General features: G+C 48.8%; 1 protein-coding gene across 1 annotated transcript in view; it reads left to right on the top strand.

Moving 5' to 3' along the window:
- The window catches only part of LOC119399439 (cytochrome P450 6a8), a 462,184-nt gene that overhangs the window by 55,383 nt on the left and 386,956 nt on the right, over positions 1–19,845 (top strand). The gene's annotated exons all lie outside the window — the stretch shown is intronic.

The raw sequence follows: 19,845 nt of genomic DNA, 5'->3' as shown, positions 1-19,845 counted from the left end.
GGCACAACCTGATCGAACCCATAGAACCATCTTCGGACATGCGCCATCGAGGGCGCGACATTGTCAACGTGGAGAGCCTCAAAGCCAACCATGACCCGCGCCAGTGATACCGAACCTCAAGAAAGAGCGGAGCGGGGCGGCCTGCCTTGTTAACGCGACAGCGTTAAACAGCTCGTTTCGCAGAAATTCCGGTGCCGGTTTTATCAAAAAGAACATTGGTGTTAGGCTTCGGTATCCTTGCTTGCATCTGAATTTTAATTTAACCGCTCCTGGTCGACCAGATTTGGGCTATCCAGCAGACTCGCCAAGCGGCCAGCAGGCTTGGCCTGACGGTCCCGACGTGGGAGTCGCCCACTGCGCGCTAGGGCGTGTCCCGCAGGACCCAATAAAGTTATTTTAGTCAGTCAATCAATCCGTTGTGACATGCGCAGCTATCACGTGCACCTTGTTATACGGCAGGTCTTATGACTAGAGGCCGGATTTTTAGGCAATAAAAAAGCGCGTTTTAGGTGCCAAAAACAGGCAGGCAAAACAACGTATTAGACCTCCAATATCGTAAATATAGGCACAATAAATTTTTGCATAAATCACATAATTTCAAAGGAAGAAGTTCGCGACGTATTTTCACGACAGGAAAACAAGAAATGTTTTTGTTTAAGCTGGCACACAAGCACCAACAGTTGAACATAGCCCTGCAATTGTCCATTGTCACGCACGCTTTGCAGAACACGGTCTCTGCGTTTATTCTGTAGCATGGTGAGTCAAGTGCCCACTTTCAAATCAACACACACCTCTGTGCCTTTCTTTTCGGTATGACTGAGAAGGGCAGAGCAGGAGTCGACATCCATATCGCTAAAAAAGCAGAAGGAGGGGATTCTTCCTATTGGCCAGGTCGAATCGCGTAGAAGCAGTTTCTCTCCTGGCAGTGAACACCTCAACTCTTTATCTACTGAGTTTGTTGGCCAAAAACGATAAAACAATACGGAATTTTTCTTTGCCAATTTGGTTCTACGTGTCTTGAAACAACTAAAAAAACTATTTAAAGGCGCTTTATTCGCAAGATACAAGCAAAATACTTTTTTTTTTCTCAAAACACGCAGATGATTGGCTTCACTGCACTGCACTACGAAAAGTACCCTAACCTCTCTCGTCTTCGGTGCATAAAATGTATCCGCAATTAAAAAAAATTACAGCATATCCACGAGTGAATGATGAAGAGCTTGGGCGCAGCTGTCTCGGGATTCGCTTCTCGTTGAGCCCGTTTCGCAGCGGCGTCCTTGGCGCGCACCGTCACGAAATCCGCCTCGCTGTCGCCAAGCGAGCGCCCGCCGCTGCGCATCGTCCATGCTCTGCCAACGATCGGACACGTACGGCGACGATCCAGGAGAATGAGAGAGGCGCTCGCTACCCGCGCATCCCCGCGCTGCCCGTGCAGCAGCCAATCGGAGAGGATGGATGGATGGATGGATGCTATGAGCGTCCCCTTTATAACGGGACGGTGACATGTCTGCCACCAGGCTCGAGGGAGAAAAAAAAACAAAAAAAAAACGTCCTTGTTTCATGTTGTCCTAATGCCTTATCTACATTGATTAAATCTATGTTATTATACCAAAAAATATAAATTCACGGTCCATCTCTCTGCCTCTTAAGGCAGAATGACCTTTTTTTTCCCCAATTATTTATTTTTGTACTTTATCTCTACTTTTCTGCCACCAATACTCTAACCGTCTCTTACTTATTTCTATCACGGGCGTGTTCAGCTTTCCATTGTTGTCCCTAAAACCCATGGCTTCCTGTAGACTCGTGCCAACACGTATACCTGGGTGAATATCGCCACATTCAATCAGTACATGTTCCATCGTTTCCTTAGTTCCCCCGCAGCATGTACATTGTTCTTCTTCGTTACCGAATCTTGCTTTATAACTACGCGTTCTAAGGCAGCCCGACGTTGCTTCAAACAGGAAAGCGCTTCCCCTTGAATTATCATAAAACCTTTCCCTCCTTATTTCGTTTTTTCCTTTTCAGTAGTTACTCAGAGACGGCTTCTTTTCCATCGCTGTCATCCAATAGAGCAGCGGCACTTCCAGCGCCATCTAGTGTCGATTCACACAAGCGCCATATTGCACACAATTCTATCGGACCAACGCCATCTAGGAAAGGAGACGAGAAATGGTGATGACGACACAGATTGTGTACAGCGCCATCTAGAATATCGTCCCTGAACTGCAGTTTGTATGTACTTCTATGAGACAGCGCCATCTATTGCATCATACGGGAGATCCGTTTACGCCGGAAAACGGAGAGGAGCTACGCCCCTAAAAAGTAATGCGCAAGGAAAAGGGAGCCCGTGAAAGAATGCTCCGGGCGCGTCGGTTGGGGTTTGTTTACACCTGTCGGCGTCTACTGCCGATACATTGGGACGCGGTCTTCATTCGAATCCGATTATTCAGAAAAAATACGCTGCTCTGTGCAATCGCTGCTTCACTCGCAGGAGAACTGAAATTATTCGTTCCACAAAACCTCGGCGAACAAGCGTTTTATTCTTTTTCTTTTCTATTTGAAAAAAGCTGCTGACAGCACGCGCTGCCTATAGGAGGACGCCATTTTTTAATTCCGCTTACCAGAATCCAGTCCTTTTCCGACCAAAAAGCGTGCCCAGAGCGCGTTTTTAAAATTTTTCAATTCCACGATCTCATCAAACCAAAGAGAACTCAGCAAAATGAATCAGGGTAGCTTAATTGCGCTGCCCGGAAACGCTTTTTCAGTGTGGGCGGGCCCAGCTCATCTTCGGTTGGAGCGCTACAAACTTTGTGGACAAGCCAAGGAGGTTTAAAAAAAACTTCTGGAGTGGAGGTCCCCTATACGCGCCCACGCGAGCGGGTGAAGCCTGGGAAACCGGTTGGCAGTCATCTTGCTCCAGGCAAGAGGCAGCGCAGCTTGAGCGCGCGCAGTGTCATTGTGAGCTTTCGCGGGGGCGTTTCAGCATGAGAACTAGACAGTTAGTTTCACTTATTTGGCCGAATTTTTTTTGTCCTGCCATATTGAAGAAGGCAGTTTTTTTACGCCATAATACATGGGCTGAAGCGTGCGTGATAACCAGAGACTGGATTTTAGGCAAATGCCTATTTCGTTCCTTGGGCTCCTATCGCGCCATTTTGATATATGAGCATGAATTAGACGTTAAGAAGGGCTTTTGTAGTGTTTTTATAGTGCCTATAAATGCCTGTTTTTGGCGTTTTTCAAAATTGGCGCCTATATGAACACTATTTAGCCTCAAGTTTCGCTCCCGGTTGCAGTTTGAGACCGTTATTCATGTTACCGCGCAACAGTGACTCTTCTGAACTATGTGGTTCAACCTAGTCCTGTAGTTAAACCAACTCCCGGAAACAACCACTATAGCACCAGTGAAGTCGGACAGGCAGGCGAGCATTCGCCGCCGCGCTGACATAGCACGAGCGGTTGGCGAATGCGAACCTGCTGAGAGCCGTCAGCGTAAAGGAGAGTGAAGAACATAAAAAGCAACAAAATTTTTTGTACAAATGTGATGTCATGTAAATTTAATGTACATTATATTTTATTCATCCCCAGCTTTTATACAATTTCAAAAGAAAAAAGAAGCATATACAATGTGGTTTATATGTGAATCGCTAAAGCAACAAATACACAATAACTTCAAAATGCATCATAATTCAGAACGTCATAAAACTAACCGTATGAAGCAGGCGCCCTTAAAAACTAAACACGCAAATGAAAAGATACAAAAGCAGACTAGTTCACCAGTTTCATGCAGCTCTTTTTTACGCACAATGCAGACAATCACAAAACAAACCATATGAAGCACGCGCCCTTAAAAAGTAAACACAGCAAAAGAAGAGATACGAAAGCAGATTAATTGACTAGCTTGCTGCGGCTATTGTTTACGCTCGTTTACAAATTGTAACAATAACAGTCCTTGTCAGCCGCGTTCTTCCTCCGCTCTGGGAATTTTAAATGCGAAGAATTTATTAGGGTACCTTTGGCGCATTCACCGTTTCTATCTACGAATCAATCTACCTAGCCGCCTACGCATGGGTGCTCTCATGATCGCCTCCTTAACATTTTGTAGACCAAAATCGGCATGGGAAGGTAAGAGGAGTTGATGAATATGACTGTCGGGTCATGACATGAATAACGGGAAAATCCTGTCGCGTACGTCGTCAAACCCTTTCCTCAAGACACGTGTGGCACATACGCGTTTACCACGGGCCGTGGTCTACGGTTATGCGCCACAGGTGATTGACAGTTTATATCTACCCAGGAATGGCGAGAACAGACATTAGTAATTTAAATGCGAGAGCGTTAAGAAAAACCGACATCGGCAGCGTTGACCCGACGAATGGAAAGAATAAATATTACGATCACAACAGGAATCGAACCCAAGCATTGTGCGTGGCAATCAAGTATATTACCACAGAGGCACGTCAGGTATATATACTGGTTTGTAGGTGACCCGTCGTTGAGTACGCTTAGACCATAAGTGCACATAAAGTTCGCCAAGTCTCTTCCACGGCAATTCATCGCAGTGCTACCCCAGAGGGGATGATGTGCATTGAAGTCACCAATCACAATCACTTCTTATAGCAGCTGCCTCGACCTTACCTTTGTATCCAGGAGCCTTCTGTCTTCTGCATGTTGGTGCACGGATTTGGAGACTCGTGGTAGCGATCACCTCCCAACATATGTTCAGTTTAGGTGGTTTCGCCGCTCAGCTTCACGCTACATCCGTCAAACAAACTGGACCTTGTTCCAGGCATCTGTCAAGACGGGCTGTCAGCACACGACTGTATCATCCGAAATAAAGGATATCATTGCTTGTTCTCTGCGTGACACAACCAGACAGGTTAACCTACCGATGCAGAGATCAGCAATCGACTCCCAATACGAGGCACTGCGTGCAATCCGTCGCGGCGCGGAACGATGACTCAGAAGAACGAAATCCCCGTCAGACCTCTCCGCCTGTCGCCGAGCTCAACGACACGTTCTTCGGCATCTCGACAAGATTGACAGGCAGCGGTGGAGGACATTCTGCGGATCTCTCGACCCAAGGCAACCTCTATCTAAGATCTGGCGGGTGGTACGAAGTTTGCAGACAATTCCCCAACAAAGTCAACCATTCCGAGCCGTGGCTCTACATCAAGGTCGGGGAGAAATTGACATAGCCGGAGACTACTGCAGCCTTATCGCGGCCACCACTGATTGTGTGATTGAGACTCTTACCACCATAGCGCCCCCATCGTCTGATGAGCGCCTCGATGTGCCTTTCACAATGCATGAGCTTGACGCTGCCATATCTGTTTCCCGGCGCTCATCGGCACCAGGACCTGACGGAATCACGTACGCTGCACTCCGCCATCTTGGTACAGAAGCACGACATATCCTGCTTTCCCACTATAACAACTCGTGGGAGTCGGGACATGTCCCAGCTAAATGGAAATGCAGTCGCATTATTGCGTTGCTCAAACCAGGGAAGTGTCCTCATGCCCTTTCCTCCTACAGACCAATCGCCTTAGCCAGCTGCGTCGGGAAAGTAATGGAAAGGATGGTGCTGTCAAGATTAGAGTGGCTTCTAGAAAGCAATAATTGCTTTCCTGTATTTATGAACGGCTTTAGAAGAGGACGATCTGCAGTCGACGGTGTGGTCGACTTGATCTCAAATGTTGAAGAGGAAAGAAACCGACGCAGACTAGTAGCGGCCGTCTTCCTGGACATTAAGGGCGCCTACAATAATGTGCAGCATTATGCGATCCTTGACGCACTGGAAGATTTAGACGTCGGCGGACGACTGTACGCCTGGATCGTAAGTTACCTTAGTGACCGTACCATTTACATGACGACAAGCGACGGAGACACCGATCGACATACTATTCACCGTGGTGTTCCCCAAGGGGGAGTTCTCAGCCCAATTCTGTTCAACGTTACTATGATTGGACTGGCAGCAGAACTTGCCAGCACGGTAAAAGTCAGCGCATATGCGGATGACATATGCATATGGGCGTCCGGAGCTACTCGTCCGCAATTGCGTGCTCGACTTCAACGTGCAGTGACATTAACAGCTGAATATCTACGGCGCTAGGGTCTCACTCTTTCCATTGACAAATGTGCAGTGCTTGCATTCACGTGCAAACAAATGTCAAGGTACCCGATAATTATTATTGGAACAGCCATATCTGCTGTAACGCACCACAAATTTCTTGGTGTAATCATAGACAGAGATCTATCATGGTCGAGACACGTCCCGGCACTGAAATCAAAACTGAAGAGCTTTGTTCTCGCTCTTCAGACTGTGGCAGGAGCAAGATGGGGCCCATCAGAATCGTCACTTCTTCAACTCTACAATGCGCTGTTTGTAGGATATATACGGTATAGCATGCCGGTGCTCTCAAACATGAGACCGGGCTGTGGGAACACGCTAGAGAGTATTCAAGCTCAAGGATTGCGAACATGCTTGGGCCTACCACGCTGCACGTCAACGAATGGAACCATCGCGGAAGCTCGGGCTTGTCCCATCAGTGTATACATGCGCTGCGAGCCACTTCGAGTGCATCTTCGCCTGTTGACCCGACACAGGCGGCACCCGCTATCAGCACTCCGTGCCACCCACCCAAACTGCAGTTTTTCAAGAGCAATATCACGGCATGAAAACGTTCTACCATCAAGGTTTTCTTCCCCGAGACTTCCTGGAACACCGCCGTGGGTCCTGCCTAAACCGCCTGTTAGCCTTGTGATTCCTGGGATTACGAAGAAGTCCCTAGTTTCACCAATTGGCCTCAAGCAACTGACCCTACATCACATTTATACAGCGTACGACGGCACCATGCACGTGTACACCGATGGATCTACCACGCTATGTACCTCTGCTGCAGCCTTTGTCATCCTGTCTTGGACTCCTCACGTAAACTATGTGAAAAAGCGGCTGAACGCTATCTGTCACCTGTTCAGGTTCCTCGCAGGAAAAAGTTGGGGAGTATCCATACACTCTATGTTGCAGCTGTACCGGGTATTACTTATCGGGTTCCTGCGATACAGCCTACCTGCAATAGCCAATACCTGCAAAACTAACCTTCGTACGATACAAGGCATTCAAGCTCAGGCTCTTAGGATATGCCTTGGTTTACCACGCTGCACTTCAACGGCTGAAACCATTGCAATTGCTCAGGACTACTCAATCACGACGCACATCACCGTTGAGACCATGCGCACTTACCTCAGGCAATATGCCAGGAATCCTTCCCACCACCTGGCAAGCCTCGCTGCGGAAAGGCCCCGTACGACATTTAGCGCAACTGTCTACGCTCATCGCGCATCGTTCACATCAGGGTATGCGCCCGCGGAGAAGCCGGTGTTTCCTCCGTGGTGCATGTACCTTCCACAAGTACGCCTAACAATTCCAGGGCTGCAGAAGAAATCAGCTTTATCCACCCCAGCACTAAAACAATTGAGCCTACTTTTCTTGCACGAAACCTACAGTAACCACGTACACATCTACACCGATGGGTTCGACCACGACATCCAGTTCCGGCGGTGCGGTGGTGATACCAGCACGAGAAATAACCCTACGACTCAAATATCCCATGTAACTACATCTACGGCGGCGAACTTACGGCTCTGCGTTGTGCCCTAGAGTACATCGATTCGGAGAAACCGAGCAGATGGGCTGTTTTCTCCGACTCGAAACCGGCGTTACAGTGCCTGCGGTCTCCTCTCCGACGCGGATGCCATGAACAGCTTACGTACGAAACTCTCAAGATTCATCACCGCGTCAAAGAAAAAGGCCACGAGGTTGACTTTCAGTGGCTACCTGGTCATTGCGGGATCAGTGGCAATGTTTCCGCAGACAACGCTGCTCGCACATCCCATCAAGAAGAGACAAACCGTTCCGATTCCTCTTTCCAGGACAGACGCTGCGAGGCAGCTTCGTCACCTGGCACGTAGTCTCTGTTTGGCGGAATGGAACATGCCAAGTATACGACGTACGAGACTCCACCAAATAAACCCTACGCTGGAACTCCGACCTCCATCCGGACTTCGTCGACGTGAAGCTTCACTTCTTTGTCGGCTTTGGTTGGGAGTCGCCTTCACGAAGGCATACACAACATTAATTGGAATCACCGACAGTGCGGCATGCGAGGTCTGCAGTACTGAGGAAGACATTGATCATCTGCTATGCCGCTGCCCTCGATTTGCCTCCGAAAGACGAACTCTTTCTAATGCGATGCGACGATTGGACGATCGGCCGCTCTCCGTGCAGATGCTTCTGGAGCACCGTCCCCATCGCTCGTCGGCCCACAAGGCAGTTAAAGCACTTTTGTGCTTTTTAAAGACTACGGGCCTGTGTGAACGCTTGTGAGCGCTTGTGACTATTTTTACAGTGCCGCCGCCACATACGCGTCAGTGCATTTATTGATCATTTCCAATTTTTTTTTTCGCTCCCCCCTCTCTCTCTGTCTCTCCCATCTTTCTACTCCCCTTCCCTTTCCCCCGGCGTAGGGTAGCCAACCGGACTGCTGTCTGGTTAACCTCCCTGCCTTCTCCTTTTCGTATTCCTTCCTTCCTTCCTTTGTCATCCCACAAATGGTTATATCTCGACGGTACAAAATAGACCGCAAGACCACATCAACTGCCGCAGAGCTTGTTGCTATCCGGTAGGCAATAAGATTCATTTCTGGAGAACAACCTCGTACATGGACAATATTCTGCGATGCGAAACCCGCTTTGCAAACCCTTAATTGCGTCATGAGACAAGGTCCATACTATATTTTAGCTATAGAAATTATGGAGCTTCTTCACGTTGCTTCAACAAATGGCGACCTCATCACCTTCCAATGGATTCTTGCCCACTGCGGCATAATGGGAAACGAAGACGCAGACGCCGAAGCTAAAGGAGCCTTGACCAGTGGCCCTGAAGTGCGCACTGCGTTTTCACGGCCAGACACGAACGCCCTGCTTCGGTACGTAATGCGTGACCTCACACTTGAGCACTGGACGAAACCGGAGCGACGACACCGGCGATTACACAAATGGGACCCCGAAATGAGGTTCTGTATGCCTCGTAAATTAAAACCACACAACACAAGTATGATTCACCGAATTCGTCTTGGTGTGGCCTTCACAAGACGTTATGCACATATCATCGGCTGCAGTGACACCGGTCCCAACTGTGATCACTGTCAAGTGCCAGAAACACTTGAGCACATATTTTGTACCTGCCCAGCATACGCACGCGAACGACAGAAACTGATTTCCTCGACTGAAGGAGTGCATAATAGGCCATTAACTGATGAGGTGGTGTTGGGCCCATGGCCTGACGCCAACAGCACAACTGTAGTCATAAGAGCGGTTGCAGCTTTCCTACAAGCCACTGGACTGGATGCGCGGCTATAGCACTGCACCACCTAGACGGGACTGTACATACTCACCTCTCTTACTTACCATCGTCATCCATCATCCTTTTTTCTCCCCTTTCCCCACCCCCGGTGTAGAGTAGCAGGCTAGAGCATAATCTCGCTCAGGCCGACCTCTCTGCCTTTCTATAAATAAACCTCTCTCTCTTAGACTGGTTTGTAAAAACAGCCTATTAATGGCGGTGCAACGTCAAGTGTGGTTGTGGTGCTGGCTATCTAATTTTGCAAGAAAGCAGTACACAGTACGTATGAACTCCTACGATACAGGCGTCATATCAGATTAACGTCTATGGTTCCAGTGTTGGCTCCGTTTTTTAGCAGTGTAATAAACATTACATTTTATTCCCATGTTTCAGCAAGCTATATTGAAGCATTGCTCGACCCCAGATGAATACATTAACGAAAGTTACGTATGATATCCACATGGTTGCACCATGAATGCACTTAGTTTGGATAATACTGACCTATGTACTCTAACGTGAGGGCTGACGTTACGTTTGCACCATAAAGTTGCCCTTTAAACGCCAGTGTTGTTGACGTGTCTTGTAAGCCCACGATGTGCACACAGCTACTTCCTTTACAAGAACACGTTCATCCACCTCGTAACGCTCGGCTCAAAGCCATAAAATACAGCATCGAAATACTCGCAGACTGCTTCGAATGAAACAGATTCGCACAACGCGTGGAACCTGCCGAATTTCTTTCCGGTTGATTTCTTTTGAAATTTCTTTTGAAACCTCCTTGCGGCAAGCTCAGCTCGTCTTCGGTAGAGAAAGGCTAAAAAAGTAAACTGCAAACTAAACAAGAGCTGCGTGCACAGCACATTTTCCTTTCCTCTTTTGCTCTTCACTCTCCCCTGATGGCTCTCCGCATTTTCGCATTCGGCAACCCCTCGCGCCATGTCAGCGCGGCGGCGTATGCTCGCCGGTGCGCCCCATTTCACTGCTGCTTTCGGTTGTTTCCCGGGAGTTGTTTGAACTCAAGGACTAGGTTGAACTCCATAGAGTTCCGCACAGCCAATGATGCGTGGTTGCATGAATAACGGGCTCAAAGTGAACCGGGAAGCGAAACTTTATTTAAATAATGATCAAATAGGCGCCAGGTTTTGAAAATAGGCATTTATAGGCCCTTGTATGCATATAGGCACGAACGCCAAAAATAGGCATTTATAGGCACTATAGAAACACTATAAAAGCCCTCCTTAGCCTTTAATTCATGCTCATATATGAAAATGGCGCCATAGGGGCGTAATGAACAAAATAGGCATTTGCCTAATATCCGGCGCCGAATGGGACGGACGCGTAAGCGCGTTGCAGGTGCTAGTCGCGGAGGTCACAGCAATAACGAATTACTTTACCTTACCACTCCCAGAAATCAGCACCACCTAGCCGACCGGGAGAGTGGTAGATATAAAAGGCGCGTTCGTAAAGCCTCCAGAGTCTGTGACCGTGGCGCACAGCGGATAGCGTGCCCGGCATCTGTTGTTGCGGAGCGAGCGGTCGTGGGTTCGATGCCCGTTGACGGTACGATTTTTTCTTTGCCATCTGATTATGTATATTTTTTCGACGTCATTTCCGTGACGGAAATACGTCACTGAAGTCTTGGTGGACCCCGGCATAAAACACTTTCGTGTTAAAAAAAAAATTCTTGGCGAGGCGGGATTCAAACCCGTGTACCCATGATCAGAAGGCGAGCGTCGGAACTATTTCGCTATCCACTCACACTAGCAGAGGATAGCATAGGCTTCCATAGTACAGTATAGCAAAGGGGTGGGGAAGGGAAGCTAGGGTGACGAGGAGAGAAAGGGGAGGCGACAGAGTAAAGACTGACAGAAAAAATTAGAAAGAGAAAAACAGAGCGAAAGAAAAGCAGATAGTGAGAGTAAGAGAGAAACAGACACAATCGAAGAGAGAGAGAAAGGAAGGGAAGAAATAGATACAAAGATAGAAGGGGCAAAAAAACGAAATATATAGATAGAGAGAGAGAAGGAAATATAAGTAAGCACAAACAAAGAAGACAGAAAAAGCTGAGAGAAGAGAGGAAAAGAAAGAGGGGAAGAACAGAAAAAATAAAGAGAAAAATTCGGCAGATGCCATGTACCGTGGGAATCGATGTAATGCGAAACATGCGGAGGGAAGGTGAATCTGACGTATTTTTTTATAAAGCGAAACGTTACAAAATGACGCTAAAGATAGGCGCGAATGGTATACGCACACACACATATGCTGAACAGTCGCGCGTATGTTATATAACAAGTTGTTTACAATTGCGTAAAGATGCCAGCAACAATGCAGGTATTACCAACACCTGATGCGGTAAGCCGATATGTAGTGCTTTTACTTGTCCGTTATGGTGGAGAACACACGCACGTTTCACGAGCCCGTGTGCATGTGTGGAAGGGGTGCTCGGCAGTACTCACGTAGATGGGGGCGAGCGCATTGTCTTATTGTAACTGATGGGCGCAACGCAGACCTCGTCGATTCCGCGCCTTGTCTGTGTTTCTTCTGTGTCTCGCGGCCACTGAAGTGGCATGCGGCCTAGGTTGAGGTTGCGCATCGCCGTGTTCATATATGTGTCCACGCCTACTGATCTGCACTGAAGCTGCTTGCTGTGGACGACTCAGTGTGCTCATCGCTCCAGGTTTCAGAAAGTGCTAACGTCAGTTTCTGGGAGAGAACGTCTCTTTCGAGGTCGTGCATAGTATGTACGTTGAGAGTGGCGAGCGTGGGATGATTGTTATCGTTGTGGCACCGAATGAAGGTGGTAGCCTGGGCCAAGACAATGTCCAAAGGCCTCTTTGATACCCGGGTCATGTCGTCGGCAGACTATGTCCATAGAGCCGGCGACATGTCGAAACCTGAAGTCACCTTTAATCATGGTGAGGCATTGTCACTTGTCCCGTTAATCGCGTTGGCAATCGCCGGGCGGATTCTAAGGGCTGGCGTCAAGGCCCTCCGAAAACGCACCACGAAAGCGCGGACAGTTTAGAGTTGGTCCTTTGGTGCGCCAGCGAACGCCGGTTGTGGTCCAAAGACCGAGTCAGAGCCGAGAGTCGATAACACAAATGAAAACGAAATATATTCTCAATTAAGGCAATACAAATAACACAAACACGTGCACACTCGGCTGGTACCAGATACAACTTCACAATATAACTCAGATGGTGTTTACACAACGGGAGCTAAACAAACAGATCACACGCTACAAATGCAATCGCATGCATTACAACTATTCAATGACCGTTAAAGTCCTGAATATACAATGGCGTATCCAGTCCACAATACTTGGACGGTAATCGAATGCTTCTCTACAAGGAAACACTCACGCCAGCTCCAGCGTTGATCGTCGTAGCTCAACCGTCGTCGTGACTTGTCACGGCTCACACGGTGTCGTCATCGCATTCTTCCAAATCGACGATAGACTGACCGCACACCATCATAAACACGTCTTCTTTGGCTAACGAAGCCACACGTAGCATAATTTCACCATCAACGGGCGACTGACTCACTCACTCCTTCATTGACTTCTCGACTCCTGTCTCGACTCCCTGCCTCGACGCTCGTCGTTTGCACGCTTTTATCCCTTCTTCCCCGGTTTCTAGAAGCGTTGGGAGGGTTCTTCGGCGTGCAGTACAGCTAAGGCTAGAGAAAGGGCGAGAGCTTTCTCGTATGTTCGAATCGCGGCGGCATCGCTCGCGGATGCGTCACCCTTTTTCTTTTAGAAAGATCCAGGCTTTGCCGGGCGTAGATCGCGTTGTCTGTGTCTGGCTCCAGTGGATGAGGAGGATGCGGCGTGCCGGCGTCTTTTGATGCTTGTTTTTTTCGTCTTTTCGCGCTTCTTGGGCGAGCGGTTCGTGCCGTTCTGTCTCGTAGCCAGCTGAAAGCGGCCTCGCGCGCGCTTTATTACGCGCTCATTCGTGACACTGCCCCCCACTTTAAGAATATTATCACATAATATTCAAACAACACAAATTAGCGCGCACATACACATCCAAAAAATGTCCCACAGACAGAGTCCATAACTCAGTCCACACAAAATGCACGTCACATTCACAATAGAAATATCGATATAATTCACAGGGCATTTCAATGTCATGACATATGAAAGGTAACATAAGTGCATAAGTACAACACACCAACATACTTTTCATATAAACAATGCGAACGCACAAAGCTTTGCAATTATAATGCATATAAAATTATATCAATACCATTGTACACATAATGTTAAGCAAACGACACTCGGGCTCACTAGCCATACACACTTCCCGCAGGATATAATAACACAACTCACTCAAACTCAAAACACTTCAAACAAATTCAGCCCCAACACCCTGTCCTGTTCAGACTCGCGCTTGCGCCCCTTCTTTCGGTGCTCGCTCGCTCTCTTTTTGTTTCTCTTCTTTTTCTTGCGAGCCGTTCCATTTGACGGTGCCGGGGGGGGGCGTCTCTGCTGCCGTCGACACATTCGACACCGGCAAGGCGTGGTCGCGTTCGTTAGAACGTTCGCGGTGCATCGCCAACTTCTGCGCGTCGTGGTGTTTTGCCTGGGCGACCACCTTCGTCATCATTCCACTCACCGGTGGTGGTGGCCGCTTGGTGGCAACATCACCTGCTCGGCGCGTCTTCACGGGCGGTACAGCGACCGTTGGTGCCTCCTCACTGATATTCCGTGATACCTCGGCCTCAGTTTGAGCTCGGGCGGCATCCTTCATGGGATTCCCTTCCGCGCTTCCTTTTTGTCGCGGTTACCGAACTGACGAGGGCTCCATCTTCGGGGCTTCTCCCAAACGTTCAGGATCGTATGGCCCTCGAGCTCCGTCGATGTTTCCCACGATTAGGTCAAACAGGGGGTTATTCATGCACAGGGCAGTAACTCTCCTGCTGAAGTAAGGGGTCTCTACCTCAATCGTGGCTTCAGGAAGCATTCGAATAGAACTATCAAGCAGGCGAACCGGTAGTGCATTGCCTGTGAAATCACTCTCTCGGACCAATTTCTTTCGTACGATAACCGTGGTGCATCCACTATCTCTTAGTACTGTGACTTCCTTTCCACCAACTTTCCCCTTAAGTGTCGGCATTCTTTTAGTTGAGTCTGTTGTCACCGCAGCAGCAATGAAATGCATCTCCTTCCCGCTTTTCACATCGGCCAATTCATCTTTGATCGCTTCTGTTTCCTCGTTTGGCGGGGCATACGCACAAGCTGCTTGGTGGACTTTACTCACATCACTTCGACATGCGTCGGCTTTGTGCCCAGTCTGACAACATTTAAAACACTTCATCGCACTGGGGCGTGAGAAGTTGGTCCGACAACTGTTAGCGCGATGACCCACGCGGTTACACAGAAAGCATCGCGGAACACTCTCCGGTGCACGCTTGTTTTCTTCAGGTGCCGATTTCTTCGACTCCTCGTCAACCTCCTTTTTTACTTTGGCCGGATTCGTCCCACCTTGCGCTTCTAAATTGATCTGCCAACTCAAGCATGTCCTCAAGCGATTTAGCTCTCCTCTCTTTCAGATACAGCGACAGGCTCGGGTGGCAACTGGTGAGAAATTGCTCTCTGATGAGAAGCTCTCTAAGCTCACCGTACTCCTGTGCCGTCTCTGAAAGTTCGATCCACCTGTCAAAATAATGGCTGAGTCGCGCGGCATACTGCGTTGCCGTCTCGCCATCAGCTGGCTTTCCCGTGCGGAACCGATCTCGGAAGCCTTCCACGGTGAATCGAAATCGCTTCAGCAAAGCAGCTTTCACTTTCGTGTAATCAGCTGCATCGGTAGGTGTCAGCCTACCGTACACACTGAGCGCTTCGCCACTCAAGCAAGTGCTCAAAGCAGGTGCCCATTGCTGCTCCGGCCAACTTTGGCTTCTAGCCATCGTCTCAAACCTGTGCAGGTATGCATCAAGGTCATCTTTCCTCTCATCAAACGCCACAAGCAGTTTGCTTGGGTTCAATTGGAAGCTATGATCTTCCCTTTCACTGCTCTCGACTCTAGTCTGGACGGGAGTTTCAGCGCGCTGCTGCAAACGGAGCCGTTCGAGTTCCAATTCGTGCTGCCGTTACCTTTCTCTCTCAGCCATCTCAGCTTGCATCTGTCTCTCTTTCGCCTCTCTTTCTTCCTTGGCCCTTTCAGCTGCCAATCTCTCTTTCAACCGCCTCCTTTTCCTTTTGGCTCACCCACTTTCGAAGTTCGGCCCCAGAAAGGCCCATCTTCTCACCAAGAGCAACTAATTTCTCGAGATCCATGATGCCAGTCAACAAAACCTAGCCGCGTGCAGAAAATTTCTGCCTAACTTCGAATTCCAGAACACTCTATGCACACAGGTTAGCGAGAACGCGGTGCAACACTCAAAAATCGTTCGCAAGCACTATCAACGTCTCAAGGCTCTTGCTCCCTACTTTGGACACACTGTGCACCAAAAAGGTCCTGTGTCGCGGACGCCAGAATAATTGTCACTAATCCCGTTAATGGGGATTGCAATCGCCGGGCGGATTCTAAGGGCTGACGTCAAGGCCCTCCGAAAACGCACCACGAAAGCGCGGACAATTTAGAGTTGGTCCTTTGGTGCGCCAGCGAACGCCGGTTGTGGTCCAAAGACCAAGTCAGAGCCGAGAGTCGATAACACAAACGAAAACGAAATATATTCTCAGTTAAGGCAATACCCAATAACACAAACACGTGCACACTCGGCTGGTACCAGTTACAACTTCACAATATTACTCAGATGGTGTTTACACAACGGGAGCTAAACAAACAGATCACACGCTACAAATGCGATCGCATGCATTACAACTATTCAATGGCCGTTAAAGTCCTGAATATACAATGGCGTATCCAGTCCGCAATACTTGGACGGTAATCGAATGCTTCTCTTCAAGGAAACACTCACGCCAGCTCCAGCGTTGATCGTCGTAGCTCAACCGTCGTCGTGACTTGTCACGGCTCACACGGTGTCGTCATCGGATTCTTCCAAATCGACGATCAACTGACCGCACACCATCATAAACACGTCTTCTTTGGCTAACGAAGCCACACGTAGCATAACTTCACCATCACCGGGCGACTGACTCACTCACTCCTTCACGGACTTCTCGACTCCTGTCTCGACTCCCTGCCTTGACTCTCGTCGTTCGCACGCTTTTATCCCTTCTTCCCCGGTTTCTAGAAACGTCGGGAGGGTTCTTCGGCGTGCAGTACAGCTAAGGCTAGAGAAAGGGCGAGAGCTTTCTCGTATGTTCGAATCGCGGCGGCATCGCTCGCGGATGCGTCACCCTTTTCTTCTAGAAAGATGCAGGCTTTGCCGGGCGTAGATCGCGTTGTCTGTGTCTGGCTCCTGTGGGTGAGGAGGATGCGTCGCGCCGGCGTCTTTTGATGCTTGTTTTTTTCGTCTTTTCGCGCTTCTTGGGCGAGCGGTTCGCGCCGTTCTGTGTCGTAGCCAGCTGAAAACAGCCTCGCGCGCGCTTTATTATGCGCCAATTTGTCACAGGCATACCCCGTCAAAGCTGGTAGCCTGGGAAAGTGCTGCATAGTACAGCTGCAGTGGATGGCGCTTATCGTGTCCGAAGTCTACCTGGTCGTGTGTGGCCATTTGTGACCTATATTTTGTTATGGCGTTTGCTTGCCTCAGGGAAAACTGTGCCCTCTTGCAAGAGATACTTTTCTGGCGTATGTCGAGGTTGCGGTGGTTCCCAGTCCCAAGGGCACCCATTTCAATTCTATTGAGGGTGTGCGGTAGTGATGTGTTTCGACGAGGGTGGCGATGCGGGCTTGTTGGTTGGTCATACTTGAATGAGTTGAGCGCATACGTGGACACGGACAGAAGGAAGAGACGTACACACACTGGCGCTACTAACAACAATGGTTTATTTCGTTCTCCTGCCGATTCATATATCACTTTCGCGCACGACAGTCACGTGAACACTCTTTCATAAAAAACAACAATTTGATAACAAACAAGGAAATTCACCTCAAGGAAATAAACCATTGTTGTTAGTAGCGCCAGTGTGTGTACGTCTCTTCCTTCTGTCCGTGTCCTCATATGCGCTCAACTCATTCAAGATGTGTTTCGCCCTGGCTGGGACGAGAATGCCTACCGTGGACGTCAGAAATTCAGGCCATAGTGCAAGAGGTTGCCGTGTTCGTCACGCTGGATGCGCCACGAGGCGTCCATGTTTCCATTAACGAGGCCGTCGCTTGCGTCGATGTTGGCCGTACTTATCTACGGCTTGAGGAGCACTGACAATTGGGCGAGTTGGTACTGATGCATGGATTTCGAACGGCGCAACAAGGCAGACGAAAAGAAAATGTTTGTGTGATCATTTGTCTTTTCGTCTATCTTGTTGCGCAGTTCTATATTTGTGCATGTAGGGCTTGCCGATACTCAGGTTCACTTAGGCCGGCAGGCTACGCATGTCTCTTGCGTTCATGTAGGTCACCTTGGTCAGGGCATTCCTGTGTACCTGCTAGTTGTTATAGCCAGGTATGCTGTCGCATACCTGGCTATAACACGTTGTCCGCAGCGTCGAGCCAACGTGCGTTATAGCGGTTGACGTCCTCATTTCGGTAGTATAGCCGTATGCCGTCAGGGCACTTAGCGGCGGCTTCTTCGCGTGTCACAAAGCGGCTCTCAATCAATATTACGTCGTCCTCGGTCAGCATGAGGCCATCGCCCAGCCTCATATAAAATGAAGAGAACACTGCGTCATTCTGGCGGACCACCAGGATGAGTGGATGGTAGTCGAGCGTCTCCCAGGGGTGTTCTTCAGCTCCATCACTTGCCTAGCGTTTCAATGTGTATGTTCGCCGTTAATGTGTTATCTGAGACTGAATCACCTGCGCACATGCCCCGAGTAGATAAACTGTGACATACGGGTATTTGCCACGCATTATCGAGGGAAAGGATTTCATTACGTACGCGACAGGCGTTTTGCGCTATTCATGTTACGACCACTGAATCGTGTTTGCCATACACTGATCGCCTACAATGCAAATTTTGGTGTATTACAACTTATGGAGACGACCAGGAGAGCGCCTAGACGTAGGCGGCCAGATAGATAGATAGATAGATAGATAGATAGATAGATAGATAGATAGATAGATAGATAGATAGATAGATAGATAGATAGATAGATAGATAGATAGATAGATAGATAGATAGATAGATAGATAGATAGATAGATAGATAGATAGATAAAAATACGGCAGATCCCGCGCACTGTGAAGATCGATGTAATGCGATGTAGCCGGCAAACAGCTGCTACATCGAAGCTTGTTTGCCTTTGAGGCAACTGCAGTCCTTCATGCCATGGCACCTAGTTCACTATATAGCGCATGTTTGCCATTCTCATGCGGCACGGTTGAGGCGTGCACCGAGAACCGAAGCTAGGCTAGCAGTTGAGAATGCTTCGGAGCTACTACCTGACTACCTCTTCCGGCTTCCTCCGGTACAAGCACCTGTCGACGTGAAGCCCGGCATGGTCAGCCCAAGTACTCTCTACACGCCCGAGAGACCCGAGCTGACAAGATCGCTTTGGTTCCAGTGTTTAGAGACATTGTGATATATTCAAACTTAAAACGGAGGAATGTTACGACGCGGCACCAAGCGCCGCCTTTTGTGTTGAGACGCGCGCGAGCCACGTGCCAATGACGTCATCTGCTTGCCGCTATTTATCGGAACGCGCAATAAACCATTTGTTCTGTTGCTGAGCGTCTGGCTCTGAGTCACGTCTATTACAAAACAGTTATGGGGTCGCTTGAAGGTTCGGTGTGTCTCATTCGACCCACTCAGCAGAGTTACCGACGACAATCGTCTCCCTCCCTCAGCAGTAGCAATGTGATCCTTCAGATAAGAGTCATTCCACTCTTCCTAAGAGAGTTAAGCTACACTCATAGAGTGCACCCACTCTCAGCCACCAAAAGAATTCACGTAATTCTTCAAAGAGAGTGGTATATGTGCAATCAAGGGTCACAGAAAAGAGCAAGACAGATTTATTTTCCAACAGTGCATCAGTGGACGGCTTGGGCACCCGTATACATGCTGTGCTCTCACGCTTACATCGCGTTGAGACGTAAGGCAGTACGAAGTCCGCTTCGCTCCATGGAGCGGCCATATTCACTTACACCAGCTTTTTCTAGAGTTGTGCGGGATCGGATCCAAAGGAGGTAGCTGCTAGCCTTACTTCATATAATATTCCAATTTTTTATCGCATAAATTGCTTTGCTGTTGTGGCGAAGTGTATGTGTACAGCAATAATAGTGGTGTCGCGTTAAGACTTCAGACAGCCCGAAGACCGTTTAGCTACCTGGAGCGGCCATATTCTCTTACACCAGCGTTTGGTACCGTTACGCGACATCAGATCTTAAACAGTTAGCTGCTAGCCTGACTCATATTCCAATCTTTTTTTATTG

This window comes from Rhipicephalus sanguineus, chromosome 7 (genome assembly GCF_013339695.2).
Source record: "Rhipicephalus sanguineus isolate Rsan-2018 chromosome 7, BIME_Rsan_1.4, whole genome shotgun sequence".
Classification (NCBI taxonomy): domain Eukaryota; kingdom Metazoa; phylum Arthropoda; class Arachnida; order Ixodida; family Ixodidae; genus Rhipicephalus; species Rhipicephalus sanguineus.
The sequence above is the reverse complement of the archived record's forward strand: the minus strand, read 5'-3'. Positions and strand labels throughout refer to the sequence as shown.